At 38.9% G+C, this 17,500-nt stretch overlaps 1 protein-coding gene across 3 annotated transcripts in view; it reads left to right on the top strand.

The window, feature by feature from the left end:
- Positions 1–17,500, top strand: part of ZFHX3 (zinc finger homeobox 3) — a 285,532-nt gene that overhangs the window by 221,031 nt on the left and 47,001 nt on the right. The window lies entirely within an intron of this gene.

The following is a 17,500-nucleotide window of genomic DNA, read 5'->3' as shown; positions in this document are numbered from 1 at the left end:
TTCTGCATTGTAGCCTTCCTGACCTCAAACCTGTTGATTCAAAGCCCTTTTCTATCCTTGCAGACCTGATAGGTGTTGGCGTTTTTTCATTTGCATTCCTCTGGTGAGAGAGGATCCTTTTACGGGACATATTGTTTTAGCAGACTCTGTTAATCTCTGCTGAGTCTCTGGCGTTTCTTCTCTAGCACATTGCCCTTATTGTTACAGGTCTCCGAGTGTGTAGAGGGGGGGTTCGCTGGGATCTGAAACACAAAGTTTACTCCTATTGAATAGAACTTTTGTTCAGACAGGAAGAGGGTGAACACTACTGTCAGTTCTTGATTCCTCCAATGTGTCTCCTTGCGTCTGGGGGCTCCTTTAGATCTCCTGTCCGCTGGCTTCAGGGAACCTAAATGTTTTGTGTTGCTTGTTAACCCTTTCACCACCTTTTTACATTTGTAGGGACAAAAAGTAATTGCAGTGTGTATTACTGCTTCATGCTGTCTACAGTGTAACATGAGAATGAGGATATACGTCATCCTCAGGGCCTTGCCTTTAATCTAATTCTGCTGCACCTAGTATTTGCTATGCCGCTCTCCATCTTGTCACTTCAATCACTTCCCCTCCCTCTCTGTTTGTTTGTTTGTCTCCTTTTTCTTTTGATTTTGCTACTGTGCAGTTTAGAGAAAAATAGGCATTTTCAAAAGTCTCTCTAGTTGTTGTTTTCATTTCCAGGATTATGATTCAGATAGACAGTACATTTTTAAACAGCTTTCCAGTTTACTTCTATTCTTAAATTTGATAAATTATTTTGGTGTTTGCTGAAGGAGCAGCGATGCACTACTGGGAGCTAGCTAAACACATCAGGTGAGCCAATGACTAGAAGTATATATGTGCAGTCACTAATCAGCAGCTAGCTCCCAGTAGTGGTGCCCCTGAGCCTACCTAAGTATACTTTTCAACAATGGCTTCACAGACAACAAAGCAAACTAAATAATATAAGTAAATTGGAAAGTTGTTTAAAATTGTATTCTCTATATCAGGGGGTCAGCAACTTTGGTCCCCCAGATGTTTTAGAACTACATTTCCCATGATGCTCAGACAGCCTAAAGAGTGTCTCAGCATCATGGGAAATGTAGTTCCAAAACATCTGGGGGCCAAGTTTGCTGACCCCCTGCTCTATATCATTGGTTTTCAAGCCTGTCCTCAGACCTCCCTAATAGGACAGATTTTGATGATATCCGAACTGGAGCACAGGTGAACTAATCAGCTGATTCGTAAACGGCTATTTTACCTGCTCTCACCCATGGTAATCCTGAAAACCTGGCCTGTTAGGGAGCCCTGAGAACAGGATTGAAAACCAGGGTTCTATATGAATCATAGAGAAAACAATGGGTTTCATGTCCCTTTTAAAGATATGTGACTTGCTTGATCTCCCTTGTTGGTGGCAGCAGCTCTCAGTGCACACTGGCAGGATCCAGCTGTTTGCTTCCAGCCCTTAGGAACAGCATTTTTGAATTTGTTACTGCTCAGAGGCATAAAGATGTAGTGAGAGAAGGCCCAGGAATGTCAGCAATGCCAGGCAGCCTGTTTCTTGTTTGCTTTTTCACTTCTCAGAGCAGAGCAGCTTGGAAGAGGATATGAAACTCTTTATCCTGCTCGTTTTCTTTTTATTAAAATGTTTGCTGGATAATTTCAGCTTCTATTTAATCTGCCTGTGGCTGTAGAAAGAGGCAGAAGGTCAGGGATGAAATAGGACACAGATATGAATTCTAAATCCTTTAGGAGCGTCTGTATAAAGATGGCAAATGGGGGATGCGTATTGCAAGATGAAAAGGCAGCTCAAGCCTTGTAATACGGGTGAAGTAGGTGTCGGTGTATAGTGTAGAGGCAGAAGGTTATACTTAGAAGTTTGTTGTTGGTAAAGTACATCACTAAATAGTTTGTCAATGCAGGAATTTCCATTAACCCCTTCCCACTGCTGGGTTTAGCGTTGTTAGGACAGCATGGTATGTCCGTGCCATTTGGCTGTCCTGAAGCCATAGCCGCTTCCTCTATGGGATCGCGGGCGGCTGCAGGGTGTGCCTAGCGTCATAGGCACTCCCCCGACCCCATCATTGAAATCACGCAAACGCATCAACGATAATTCAATTTCTACTTATTTGTTTACATCAGAACTTTTTTCTGATGTAGACAAATATGTCCCATCAGGAAATGGTTAAGATAGAGTATGCAATTTTAAATAACTTTCTAATTTACTTCTATTACATAATTTAGTTTTTTTCTCTTTGTATCCTTTGTTGAAAATTAGGCTCAGAAGCTGCTGATTGTGGCTACACATGTATGCGTCTTGTCATTGGCTTTCAGCTAAGCTCCTAGTAGTGAATTACTGCTCCTTCGCCAAAGGATACCAAGAGAATGAAGCAAATGTCAAAATAGAAGTAAATTGGAAAGTTGTTTAAAATTGTATGTTCTATCTGAATCATGAAAGAAAAATTTTAGGTTTCATGTCCCTTTAACCACTTAACGACCACTAGTGTAATCTATACATTGAGTCTTTCACAAAACCCCAATACATGCGCCAAAAATAATGCAGGTCTTGCCGTTTGTCGTCAAGAGCGCGCTATGTCTTCATGTGTCATACGTCGGTTGTTAAGGGGTTAATGATTTTATTCATAACCACATATGGTACAACATTTATCTGATTTTTTTTTTTTTAACCTACTTTTATTACAACTGAATTATTTTGGAAGCCTGTCTGTTTTAAAGGGATATAAACCAGTCCGTTACATTGTTGTAATAATAAAAAAACACTAAGTCGTGAGTAATACTTAATAGAAATCATTGTAATATGTATTATTCATAATTTCAAAGTTTTTTTTTTTTTTTTAAACTTTATGCAGTTTCCATTACTTCCTGTCACAGCCCTACAAGGAGGCTGAGGTCTTGCAATATGTCATAAATCTTCTAGAAGTAACATGAGCTGGTTAAGTATTCAGTGAATACTAGAGAAATAGTCAGTTTTTCCCATGCCCAGGAAAGGATAGAATGCAACTTAAGTTACCGACATGTCCGCTCCCTCATTTCCCTAAGGAAAGGGACACTCAGAATGTTTAAGTGCTCATTCTGCAAGAATACAAGTGTTTGCTGTTTTACACAGTCTTATTTTTTTATGTTTGTTTGTTTTTTACTTTGATTTAGCATATTTGTTTTTTAAAGGAACACTGGTTCATATCCCTTTGTTCATTTGCTATAATTTTTTTGTTATCATCTAATAAATACTTTTGTTTTTATTTAAAACTCCAGTCTCCATGAAGTGAGACGGTTGCTCCATTGTCTTTGTTCATTATGTGTATTTCAGCCCCTTGGCTGTGGTGCAGTTATTATAACTTTTTTTTTTTTTACTTGCAGAACTGAGTTTGTTTCTCCTTTTAGATTGTTATATTTTTGAATGTGTAGATAATACAACCTCACTTTGGTTGTTTTATAAAGAAAAAAAAAAAATAATTTTATTGTAGTGCTTCTTTTCTGGTGTGCTTCTGAGAAAAAAAATGCAAAATCTCTTCATGTGTAAGTAGTATAGATCTCCCATCCTCCCCCCCCCATTCCCATGCCCCCCTTCATTCATTTCATCTCCCTGCGCAAATTGAAAACTACTAACCTTGTCATATTTAGTGCATTGCTCACAGCCGCTGCTTTCCAGGGCTAATCAGGCACAAACATATTCGCAAAGTTGCTAAGCTTTGAACAGTCTTCTAAGCATTAAAGTGTCCTGTCTGCCTGGGAGGTCACTCCTATCTTGGCATTGCCGCTCATGTACGGCCAGTAATATTGATTGATTAATGAATAAAAAGCACCAAATCCATTTGCTTCTATGAAACAGAGCAAAGTGCAGCCGCCTGCTCTGAATTTTCACCTCATCCTTTTTATTTGAAGGACACGTGTGTGAGTACACACATCCATGTCTGTTCCAGTTTTTATCTGTTTGCTTCTGTATATAACCGTTCATATGTTTCAACCACTGTAGGTACCCTCTTAAAGGGACAATGAACCCATTTTTTTTTCTTTCACAATTCAGATAGAGCAGGCAATTTTAAGCAGCTTTCTAACATACTTCTTTTATACATTTTTCTTCGTTCTCTTGCTATCTTTATTTGAAAAAGGCATCTAAGCTAAGGAGCCAGACAATTGTTTAATGGTGGGTGCATTTAGCCACCAATCAGCAAGCACAACTCAGGTTGTGAACCAAAAATGGGCCGGCTTCTAAACTTACATTCTTGCTTTTCAAATAAAGATAGCAAGAGAATGAAGAAAATTTGATAATAGGAGTAAATTGCATGCTCTATCTGAATCATGAACGAAAAAAACTGGGTTCAGTGTCCCTTTAACTTCAAAGGGGTGACAAGGTTTGCTGGATGTATAGGTTTTTCTTTCTTTTTTTTGCCATGCATACCATTTAAAAAATGTTTGAGTGTTCTAAAGATGATCATTTTCTAAACATTTTTAATAAAGAGACACTAAAGACAAAATTTACATTTTCAGTATTCAGCTTGAGCATGCAGTTAAAAAAACACACACACAAAAAAGCATTTATTAAAATAGCCAGTAGGTGGAGCTGTCCACTTGTGTTGCAGCAAAGCCAAGCAAGCTGAAATTAATCAGTTTAACCAGACCTGAGCTATCAAGCAGATTTCAAAGGAACAAGATCTTCCTGTCTATAAATCAGTCCAGATTGGAATGCATAGAAAGAACTGTTTGCAGAAAAATGCAAGTGAAGTCTGTGTTGTGTGATTATTTTATTAGGTTTATAATGCTGTTTTGCAAATGTTTTTGTTCATTTAACTTAGTTTAATTATATATTCTGTGTTGTGTGATTATTTTATAAGGTTTATAATGCTGTTTAGCATTTAAAGTCTTCATTTCAAAGCTTTAAAAATAATGTATTAGGTGTTACTTATGACAATTTTGGGAGGGGCCTGGAACCCATCTCCCTCACTTCCCATTGACTAACATTATAAACTGGGTTTCAATTTACAACAGTTTCGATTTACAACCATTCCTTCTGGAACCTAACCCCGGCGTAAACTGAGGGCTACCTGTATATATGTCTATACATGTCTAAGTGTTTTGTAATTGGCTGGTGGCTGTCACATGATGCAGGGTGAAGAAAATAGGCCAGGTTTTCAAATAATTTGAAGTTCAGAATAAGTGCTATTACATTGTCTTTTTAGTATGCATTTGTTGATTATGCTATATTACTGTATTTAACCCCTTAATGACCGGACCATTTTTCAATTTTCTTACCCTTAATGACAATGGCTATTTTTACATTTCTGCAGTGTTTGCGTTTAGCTGTAATTTTCCTCTTACTCGTTTACTGTACCCACACATATTATATACCGTTTTTCTCGTCATTAAATGGACTTTCTAAAGATACCATTATTTTTATCATATCTTATAATTTACTAAAAAAAAAAAGATAAAATATGAGGAAAAAATGGAAAAAAAACACTTTTTCTAACTTTGACCCCCAAAATCTGTTACACATCTACAATCACCAAAAAACACCCATGCTAAATAGTTTCTAAATTTTGTCCTGAGTTTAGAAATACCCAATGTTTACATGTTCTTTGCTTATTTGCAAGTTATAGGGCAATAAGTACAAGTAGCACTTTGCTATTTCCAAACCACTTTTTTTCAAAATTAGCGCTAGTTACTTTGGATATCTGTCAGGAATACCTGAATATCCCTTGACATGTATATATTTTGTTTTAGAGGACATCCCAAAGTATTGATCTAGGCTCATTTTGGTATATTTCATGCCACCATTTCACCGCCAAATGCGATAAAAAGAAAAAGTTCACTTTTTCACAAATTTTGTCACAAACTTTAGGTTTCCCACTGAAATAATTTACAAACAGCTTCTGCAATTATGGCACAAATGGTTGTAAATGCTTCTCTGGGATCCCCTTTTTTCAGAAATAACAGACTTATATGGCTTTGTGGTTGCTTTTTGGTAATTAGAAGGCCGCTAAATGCCGCTGCGCACCACACATGTTTTATGCCCAGGAGTGAAGGGGTTAATTAGGGAGCTTGTAGGGAGCTTGTAGGGTTAATTTTAGCTTTAGTGTAGTGTAGTAGACAACCCCAAGTATTGATCTAGGCCAATTTTGGTATATTGTATGCCACCATTTCACCGCCAAATGCGAGCAAATAAAAAAAAAAAAACTTTACATTTTTCACAATTTTAGGTTTCTCACTGAAATTATTTACAAACAGCTTGTGCAATTATGGCAGAAATTGTTGTAAAAGCTTCTCTGGGATCCCCTTTGTTCAGAAATAGCAGACTTATATGGCTTTGGTGTTGCTTTTTGGTAATTAGAAGGCAGCTAAATGCCGCTGCGCACCACACGTGAATTATGCCCAGCAGTGAAGGGGTTAATTAGGTAGCTTGTAGGGAGCTTGCAGGGTTAATTTTAGAGATCAGCCTCCCACCTGACACATCCCACCCCCTGATCCCTCCCAAACAGCTCTCTTCCCTCCCCCACCCCACAATTGTTACCGCCATCTTAAGTACTGGCAGAAAGTCTGCCAGTACTAAATAAAAGAGTTTTTTTTTTGTTTGTTTTTTTTTAAATAAAAATTATAAAATATTTTAGTTGTGATGGACCCCTGCCTTAGCACCAACCTCCCTGATCCCCCCCCTCCAGCTCTCTAACCCTCTCCCCTACCTAATTACCTCCATCTTGGGTACTGGCAGCTGTCTGCCAGTACCCAGTTTGGCCCCACAAACCAAACTATTTTAATTTTATTTATAACTTTTATTTGTATTTTTAATTATTTCTGTAGTGTAGCAGCCCCCCCACAATACCCCCACCCCCTCCCCCTCCCAGATCCTTTTATATGTAAAAAAAAAAACTTTTTTTTTAACTTTTTTTTTTTTCCCCCTTCCTTCATTGGTGTCAGTGTGGCTAATGCGCGCACGCGCGCCCACGTGCACGCGCGCCCACATGCACACGCGCGCACACGCTCCCTCCTCCCACCGGACAAAGGCACCATCGGCACCATCACTACCGGTGCAGAGAGGGCCACAGAGTGGCTCTCTCTGCATCGGAGGCTTGTAAAGGGGTATTGCAGGATGCCTCCATATCGAGGCATCACTGCAATACCCTCAGAGCTGCTGGAAGTGATTGTGATCACTTCCAGCACTCTGTTAGACAACTGACGTACCAGGTACGTCTATTGTCATTAACAGTTAGTTTTTGCATGACGTACCTGGTACGTCAGTTGTCATTAAGGGGTTAAAGGGACAGTCTAGTCCAAAAAAAAAAACTTTCATGATTCAGATAGAGAATGTAATTTTAAACAATTTTCCAATTTACTAATTTTGCTTTGTTCTCTTGGTATTCTTACTTGAAAGCTAAACCTAGGAGGTCCATATGCTAATTTCTAAGCTCTTGAAGGTCGCCTCTTCTCTCAGGGCATTTTGACAGTTTTTCATCACTAGAGGGTGTTAGTTCATGTGTGTCATATAGATAACAGTGTGCTCATGCACGTGGAGTTCCAGTGAGCCAGCTCTGATTGGCTTAAATGGATGTCTGTCAAAAGAACTGAAATAAGAGGGCAGTTTGCAGAGGCTTAGATACAAGGTAATCACAGAGGTAAAAAGTGTATTTATATAACTGTGTTGGCTAATGCAAAACTAGGGAATGGGTAATAAAGGGATTGTCTATCTTTTTAAACAATAAAAATTCTGGTGTAGACTGTCCCTTTAATGGTACTTCAATGGCAGTGGGTAAATGTGTAAAATGTCCATTTGTATTATTTGCTGCATGCTTGATATTCATTTGGGGTCTTTTTTTTTTTTTTTTAAACTGTAATGGCCTTGGAGAAAATAATGTAGGCTTCTTTTAGAAGGCGAAAAACAAGAACACAAAATTGAAGTTGACTATTAAATTTTTTCTGTTTTTCTGCTTTTGTAGAACATAAGATGCTTATCTCAGTGCTTGACATTTTGTTTAGGAGCCTGAAAAAGTTTTTTTTTCTTTTTAATCTGCATTGCAAGAATATTCTTTATGCATTTGTTTTAATGTAACTGCTAAAGTTTTACTAATTCCAGCAACCTTTTTTCTAAATTTCCTTTGGTTGTTACATTTAGCCACCAATTAGCAAGCGCCACCCAGGTGCTGAACCAAAAAAGGACCGGCCCCTAAGATTTGCATTCCTGCTTTTCAAATAAAGATAGCAAGATAACAAAGAAAAATTGATAATAGGAGTATGCATGTTGCAGGAGTTGCATGTTCTGTCTGAATCATGAAAGAAAGAAAAATTGGGTTTCATACCCCTTTTTGAATGCTTTGTTTTTCTATTGGATATTCCCAAATCAAGCAGTGTGTGTGTATACCTAGGTAGGCTCAGAAGCTGCTGGTTGGTGGCTGCACACACATATATATATATATATATATATATATATATATATATATATATATATATATAATGTATATGCAAAAGTGCTATTCATGCTCTGCATGCAGTATAACTATAATAAGGTTGCACATTTACAAGGTTAAATAATTGAATGGAGATCTTATGTGGGTTAGAATGAGAGTTTAATTTTAGAATTTGCTTTGTGAGCAGTAATATTCATATGTATTTAAAATAACCCCCTTCTCACTACGATGAGGCTTTTATTGTTTTGGCTGGAGCTTTTGTGTAATTATTAGGTTTTTATTGGATCTTACATTTTGTTCATTCAGCAGCAGCCCTTTCACATTCTTCAGTTGTGTTAGCTGTACATATACAAGACTGTTTAATTTTTATATATTTCTTAACATTTTTATTATTTTTTTTAACTAAAAAACAAGGGGTCACTTAAATGTGCTGCGTCCTATGTTACAATTTCTTAAAGGGACAATGTACTGTAAAATTGGTTTCCCCTTAATGTGTTTCCATTGACTTATTGTATACCAGCTGCAGAGTTTAAAACATGCCAGAAATGCTCCTTATTTATGTATATGAAATAGCTGTTCTCGCTCCTGTAAATGGGCTGAGCTTGCAGAAAGATCAGACATCCTTACCATATTTATTACTCTATATCAAACTTGGCCCTCCAGAGTTTTTGGAACTACATTTCCCATGATGCTCAGCCAGCTTATATGCTGGCTGAGCATCATGGGAAATGTAGTTCCAAAACCTTTGGGCCAAGTTTGAGGATGTCTGCTCTATACACACATCTCCTTATCTTATCTCTTTGTTTATATACAAAGGCTGATATATAGGTCATGATGATCAAAACTCACTGGCATAGCAAGAAATTAAGCAAAATCTTTGTGGGCTTTTTTTAGCGTTATATTTCAAAATCTGTATCTTTCCTTCATACCAGATCTGTCACTCTGTCTCTGACCCTCACTGGGTGGCTACTGATTGTTGTTTGCATAGCCTTTCTTTAGATAATTCAAACATATTCAGATTTTCAGTATAGATGGGGGCTTCAAAAGGCAAAATCGGCAATTTCAAATGACAACGGTAAAGGAGCTATTTGTAACCAATTTACACACACCGAACATGTTAAAATGTTAAAGGGGATCATTTTACAGTGTAATGTCCCTTTAAGCTGTAGAAATGTAGGCATGACTATGTTCTATGGCATGAGGTAGCTGAGGTTTATATTGGATACATTTCAGTCCTCTTCTCACTCTTCAACTCACTTTTCTTTCTACTGTCTTATGGAGTTCGTATAAAATGATAGTGATTGCTGCATGTAACATGAGTTCTGTCTGTGTTGCTAAATTTCAAATAATGCAGACAAAAAAAAGACTAATACTAAACCAATGTATTTTAAAATGTGCCATTGATGTGCCGTTACAAGTTAAGACAGAAGCTGTAATTACTACCTGATTAAACGTTTTCCCCTTTTAAGTTCCATGTAAAATAGAGCAATATACAAATATTAGCCTTCTTCTTTAAGATCTTACCTCAAATGTTTTTGTTGTTTGTTTTGTTTTTTTAATCAACAAACACCAATCTTTTTTTTTTTTAAATTGTCTCTACAGGTTGCTAGGCTCAAAAGTCTGTGTACTGATGGGGGGGCATAATTAACCCCTTGTGCCATTTGGACCTAGGTACTACGTTACGCAGTACTTTGCCTATTGTACTGTGTTGACGCACCTATGTCCAACGCTGTGGCGCATAGTGCGGTCACTGCTGTCAACTGCACCTGGGGGCAGAATGCATCTACCTTAATTTAGTAAGGGAACTGTAATTGTGCTCCCTTACTATATGAAGCCAGATTGCCGATAGAGAGTGACACTGTCGTTCTCTGTAACAATGATCGTTGCTGCAGATGGGGGGGAGCAGTTGGAGGGAAGGAGGCAGATGGGTGGAATCGGCCCAGTAAGAAGGGGGGAAGGAAGGATGGGGGGGGTACAATAGGATAAAGAAAAAAATATTAGAGCAGGGGAGAGGGAGGGATTGGTTCTACAAAAGATGGGCTGGAGGGGGATCCTACACTACAGACAAAACGTGATCTTGGAGGGGGAGAGGGTCCACTATACTACAGAAAAAATAATTATTACATAAAATACATTTTAAAAATATATATCTGAGAGAGGTGGTTGGTTAAGGAGAGTTCAACACAGTACAGAAATTAAAAAAAAAATATATAGTAAAAATAGTAGTACTGCCTATTGGATTGTCTGCCAGTACTTATAATGGAGGTGACCAGTGGGGGGTGAGGGAGGGCCAGAGAGCTGTTTTGGAGGGATCAGGAAAGGATTAGGGGTGGGAGGGTAATCTCTACACTGCAACTAAAATGAAACTTACAAGCTACCTGATTAACCCCTTCACTACCAGGAATTTCAGAAGTGTGGTGCACAGCTGCAATTGTCTCAAACAATAGCAAACCATGCATGTCTGTTGTTCCTGAAAAGAAGGGAACCCAGAGAAGCTTTAACAATCATTTGAAGGATGATTACCAAAATGGGCCTAGGTCAATACCTTGTGTTATCTACAGAAATATATAGTTTTGATTAGGTAAATTTAAAAACAACACAAACTATTTCTGTTTAAATTGAGTGATAGCAAAAATACTAAAAAAAATTATCTTAAATTACAGAAAAAGGGGGCAAAATAAGCAATGAAAGTATACAGGTATACACCGCTCATACAGCGGATTAGGGACCGAAGCCCTGCTGTAAAGGGAAAACCGCCTTAAAGTGAAACAAGGCGGTTTTAGCTTTCTTTTTACTTGCCAGTGTGTTTAAAAATTGAAAACATGTTTTAACTAATATATATTAGGGGTGCAATAGTGCTATGTTTAGTTTAACACTAGCACAGCACAGTATTCAATTAGTATTTAATAAATACTGTACCTGTAAAATAGTGACAATTACTGTAGTAAAATTTGCCAGACTATAACACTGAGACACAGATTGCTCTGTAATGCTGTAAACAGAGTGAACTGTGCATAACAAAATGGTGCCAGTCAGTTTTCTCGCAATCTTACGAAGATTACAACACTGTTTCAAAATCCTTGGAGGTTGAACTTCAGCCCCGCAAAGCGCTGTATTAGCGAAGCTAAGGTACACCTTTATTGCAAAGTTGTTCTGCTATGCACAACCATGCATTTTATTTTAGACATTTGCATTAACTGCTTTCAAGTAGCAACACCTGCCGAATATGGCGGCCACCAGCGGTATTTAGCTCTTTTCGGAGTTGGATATCTTCCTGTGATAGTTCAACACACAAAGATCTAAATTTTCACAAATCTTTGTTTTGCCCTTTCACACAAAGATATCTGGCTCCAAACAGAGTTGAATGCTGCTGGCGGCCGCCGCCATATTTGGCAGTCGTTGCTATCTTATATATTGCATTCCCTTTTTGTTTTCTCTAGTTCTCTTTTACTGATGATTTAACAAGCACAACTCTAAGGCTTATATAGTGCTGCTCACCCCCCACATGACTTGAATTTGTGGGTACAAGCCTTTAATTGTTCTATCAAAAAATTTGGCAGAAAAGAGCAATCTAGAAGTTCTGACGGTTGCTCAGAGTGGACATTTGCCCTGTCAGTCTCCTAACAAGCTGCTGGCTAGAAATTGATTTAATTAATTGCTGTGCCAATAAGCCAGCTCGTTACGCCTGCCATTGGTTTGGAAGATGGCAACAAATCTGCTGATCAATGGAGCCAATAAAGATTTTACTCATTAATGAGCAGAGCACTAATTACTGTTATCCGGTGACCAATTAGGTTTAGTGGCTCATGAGCTGGTTACTTACCACTCCGTGTGTACATGAGAGGCAACAATAGTGCTTGTAGCGAAAGCAAGGACAATGCGACATTGGGTAGGTTATTTGTAAGCTGTGCATAAGGAAGCTATGTGGCAGAGAGCGGCAGCATAGTTACGCCTATTTAAACATACATTTATATTACCAGATGTAGTAGCGCTTTCAATTTGCTGCAAATATCAAACATAGGATTGTGGGGTTATTAGGGCAATTTTATTTTTGTTTAATTCCTGCATTATTTTTTTTTTTATTTTAATTATTTTGCATTTGTAGCATTTGTTCTATATGTAATTGTGAATTGGAAGACACACACTCTCTAAACCATACTATATTCACCATTTTCTATTACCGGATTATAAAATTAACCTATATATAAAGTACATTTTAACCTTTGATAACATTTTATATATATATATATATATATATATATATATATATATATATATATATATATATATATTCTATTACCTGATTATAAAATGAACATTTTATATATATATATATATATATATATATATATATATATATATATATATATATATATATATATATATAATGTTCATTGTATAATCAGGTAATAGAAAATATATATATATATGTGTGTTTCTGTGTGTGTGTGTGTGTATATATATATATATATATATATATAATGTTATCAAAGGTTAAAATGTACTTTACTTTTAGTACATTACAATTAATTGATCTTCATCACTGCCATAGGTTTAGTTAATTACACACATACATACACACTTTAGTTAATGCCAAGGCAAAGGATAAAAGCATTACGTGTATTTCTCTATCCACATGATTTACCTGTACGCTTGCATGGTTGGTGCACAATTATTAGCTCATTAACTAATCAATAGTAACCTTTAGCTTTACTTTCCTTGTTCAAAGCAGATTCATCACCATTCCAATACAACTGATCTCTCAATATTCAGGTTAAGCTGATGATAACTTAGCTATCCTTTAAGCTAAGGCCAGTTAGTGGCTATGCTATGCTTTGTTTCTATCTATTCATTTTACTCTTAAGGCCACATTATTTATAATGATGTAGATGAGTATTCATCCACTGATTTATTACAGATAAAATATGTTTCATCATCTATCCTGATGAATAACAACACTTACTGGATTTAAATAACAGAAACATTATTTCTCCAACATAGGTGTGTCCGGTCCACGGCGTCATCCTTACTTGTGGGATATTCTCTTCCCCAACAGGAAATGGCAAAGAGCCCAGCAAAGCTGGTCACATGATCCCTCCTAGGCTCCGCCTACCCCAGTCATTCTCTTTGCCGTTGTACAGGCAACATCTCCACGGAGATGGCTTAGAGTTTTTTAGTGTTTAACTGTAGTTTTTATTATTCAATCAAGAGTTTGTTATTTTAAAATAGTGCTGGTATGTACTATTTACTCAGAAACAGAAAAGAGATGAAGATTTCTGTTTGTATGAGGAAAATGATTTTAGCACCGTAACTAAAATCCATGGCTGTTCCACACAGGACTGTTGAGAGCAATTAACTTCAGTTGGGGGAACAGTGTGCAGTCTCTTACTGCTTGAGGTATGACACATTCTAACAAGACGATGTAATGCTGGAAGCTGTCATTTTCCCTATGGGATCCGGTAAGCCATGTTTATTAAGATAGTAAATAAGGGCTTCACAAGGGCTTATTAAGACTGTAGACTTTTTCTGGGCTAAATCGATTCATTATTAACACATATTTAGCCTTGAGGAATCATTTATTCTGGGTATTTTGATATGATTATATCGGCAGGCACTGTTTTAGACACCTTATTCTTTAGGGGCTTTCCCTAATCATAGTCAGAGCCTCATTTTCGCGCCGGTATGGCGCACTTGTTTTTGAGGACAGCATGGCATGCAGCTGCATGTGTGTGGAGCTCTGATACATAGAAAAGTCTTTCTGAAGGCATCATTTGGTATCGTATTCCCCTTTGGGCTTGGTTGGGTCTCAGCAAAGCAGATTCCAGGGACTGTAAAGGGGTTAAATATAAAAACGGCTCCGGTTCCGTTATTTTAAGGGTTAAAGCTTCCAAATTTGGTGTGCAATACTTTTAAGGCTTTAAGACACTGTGGTGAAATTTTGGTGAATTTTGAACAATTCCTTCATACTTTTTCGCAATTGCAATAATAAAGTGTGTTTAGTTTAAAATTTAAAGTGACAGTAACGGTTTTATTTTAAAACGTTTTTTGTGCTTTGTTATCAAGTTTATGCCTGTTTAACATGTCTGAACTACCAGATAGATTGTGTTCTGACTGTGGGGAAACCAAGGTTCCTTCTCATTTAACTATATGTATTTTATGTCATAAAATTTTTTAGTAAAAATGATGCCCAAGATGATTCCTCAAGTGAGGGGAGTAAGCATGGTACTGCATCATCCCCTCCTTCGTCTACACCAGTCTTGCCCATACAGGAGGCCCCTAGTACATCTAGTGCGCCAATACTCCTTACTATGCAACATTTAACGGCTGTAATGGATAATTCTATCAAAAACATTCTAGCCAATATGCCCACTTATCAGCGAAGGCGCGACTGCTCTGTTTTAGAAAATTCTGTAGAGCATGAGAACGCTGATGATATGGTTTCTGAAGGGCCCCTACACCAGTCTGAGGGGGCCAGGGAGGTTTTGTCTGAGGGAGAAATTTCAGATTCAGGAAACATTTCTCAACAAGCTGAACCTGATGTGATTACTTTTAAATTTAAGTTGGAACATCTCCGCGCTCTGCTTAAGGAGGTGTTATCCAATTTGGATGATTGTGATTATCTGGTCATTCCAGAACCACTATGTAAAATGGAAAAGTTCTTAGAGGCCCCGGGGCCCCCCGAAGCTTTTCCTATATCCAAGCGGGTGGCGTACATTGTTAGTAAAGAATGGGACAGGCCCGGTATACCTTTAGTACCTCCCCCCATATTTATAAAATTGTTTTCCTATAGTCGACCCCAGAAAGGACTGATGGCAGACAGTCCCCAAGGTCGAGGGGGCGGTTTCTACTCTACACAAGCGCGCCACTATACCCATAGAAGATAGTTGTGCTTTCCAAGATCCTATGGATAAAAAATTAGAAGGTCTGCTAAAGATGTTTGTTCAGCAAGGTTCCCTTCTACAACCAATTGCATGCATTGTCCCTGTCACTGCAGCCGCGTGTTTCTAGTTTGATGAGCTAGGAAAGGCGATTATTAGTAATTCTTCTTCTTATGAGGAGATTATGGACAGAATTCGTGCTCTTAAATTGGCTAATTCTTTCACCCTAGACGCCACCTTGCAATTGGCTAGGTTAGCGGCGAAAAAATTCTGGGTTTGCTATTGTGGCGCAGAGCGCTTTGGTTAAAATCTTGGGCAGCGGATGCGTCTTCCAAGAACAAATTGCTTGACATTCCTTTCAAGGGGAAAACACTCTTTGGCCCTGACTTGAAAGAGATTATCTCTGATATCACTGGGGGCAAGGGCCACGCCCTTCCTCAGGATAGGTCTTTTCAAGACCAAAAATAAACCTAAGTTTCTTCCCTTTCGCAGAAACGGATCAGCCCCAAGGGCTACGTCCTCTAAGCAGGAAGGTAATACTTCTCAAGCCAATCCAGCCTGGAGACCTATGCAAGGCTGGAGCAAAGGAAAGCAGGCCAGGAAACCTGCCACTGCTACCAAGACAGCATGAAATGCGGGCCCCCGATCCGGGACCGGATCTGGTGGGGGGGCAGACTCTCTCTCTTCGCTCAGGCTTGGGAAAGAGATGTTCTGGATCCTTGGGCGCTAGAAATAGTCTCCCAAGGTTATTCTCTGGAGTTCAAGGGGCTTCCTCCAAGGGGGAGGTTCCACAGGTCTCAGTTGTCTTCAGACCACATAAGAAGACAGGCATTCTTACATTGGGTAGAAGACCTGCTAAAAATGGGAGTGATTCATCCTGTTCCATTAGGAGAACAAGGGATGGGGTTCTACTCCAATCTGTTCATAGTTCCCAAAAAAGAGGGAACGTTCAGACCAATCTTAGATCTCAAGATCTTGAACAAGTTTCTCAAGGTTCCATCGTTCAAGATGGAAACCATTCGAACACTTCTTCCTTCCATCCAGGAAGGTCAATTCATGACCAAGGTGGATTTCAAGGATGCGTATCTACATATTCCTATCCACAAGGAACATCATCGGTTCCTAAGGTTTGCATTCCTGGACAAGCATTTCCAGTTCGTGGCATTTTCTTTCGGATTAGCCACTGCTCCTAGGATTTTCTCATAGGTACTAGGGTCCCTTCTGGCGGTGCTAAGACCAAGGGGCATTGCTGTAGTACCTTACTTGGACGACATTCTGATTCGAGCGTCGTCCCTTCCTCAAGTAAAGGCTCACACGGACATTGTCCTGGCCTTTCTCAGATCTCACGGATGGAAAGTGAACGTGGAAAAGAGTTCTCTATCTCCGTCAACGAGGGTTCCCTTCTTGGGAACTATAATAGACTCCTTAGAAATGAGGATTTTTCTGACAGTAGCCAGAAAAACAAAACTTATAGACTCTTGTCGGATACTTCATTCCGTTCCTCTTCCTTCCATAGCGCAGTGCATGGAAGTGATAGGTTTGATGGTAGCGGCAATGGACATAGTTCCTTTTGTGCGCATTCATCTAAGACCATTACAACTGTTCATGCTCAGTCAGTGGAATGGGGACTATTCAGACTTGTCTCCGAAGATACAAGTAAATCAGAGGACCAGAGACTCATTCCGTTGGTGGCTGTCCCTGGACAACCTGTCACAAGGGATGACCTTCCGCAGACCAGAGTGGGTCATTGTCACGACCGACGCCAGTCTGATGGGCTGGGGCGCGGTCTGGGGATCCCTGAAAGCTCAGGGTCTTTGGTCTCGGGTAGAATCTCTTCTACCGATAAATATTCTGGAACTGAGAGCGATATTCAATGCTCTCAAAGCTTGGCCTCAGCTAGCGAGGGCCAAGTTCATACATCAACCATCAGGGGGGAACAAGGAGTTCCCTAGCGATGGAAGAAGTGACCAAAATCATTCTATGGGCGGAGTCTCACTCCTGCCACCTGTCTGCTATCCACATCCCAGGAGTGGAAAATTGGGAAGCGGATTTTCTGAGTCGTCAGACATTGCATCCGGGGGAGTGGGAACTCCATCCGGAAATCTTTGCCCAAGTCACTCAACCGTGGGGCATTCCAGACATGGATCTGATGGCCTCTCGTCAGAACTTCAGAGTTCCTTACTACGGGTACAG

This window comes from Bombina bombina, chromosome 1, assembly GCF_027579735.1.
Source record: "Bombina bombina isolate aBomBom1 chromosome 1, aBomBom1.pri, whole genome shotgun sequence".
Lineage (NCBI taxonomy): Eukaryota > Metazoa > Chordata > Amphibia > Anura > Bombinatoridae > Bombina > Bombina bombina.
This window is presented reverse-complemented; position numbering and strand designations above follow the sequence as displayed.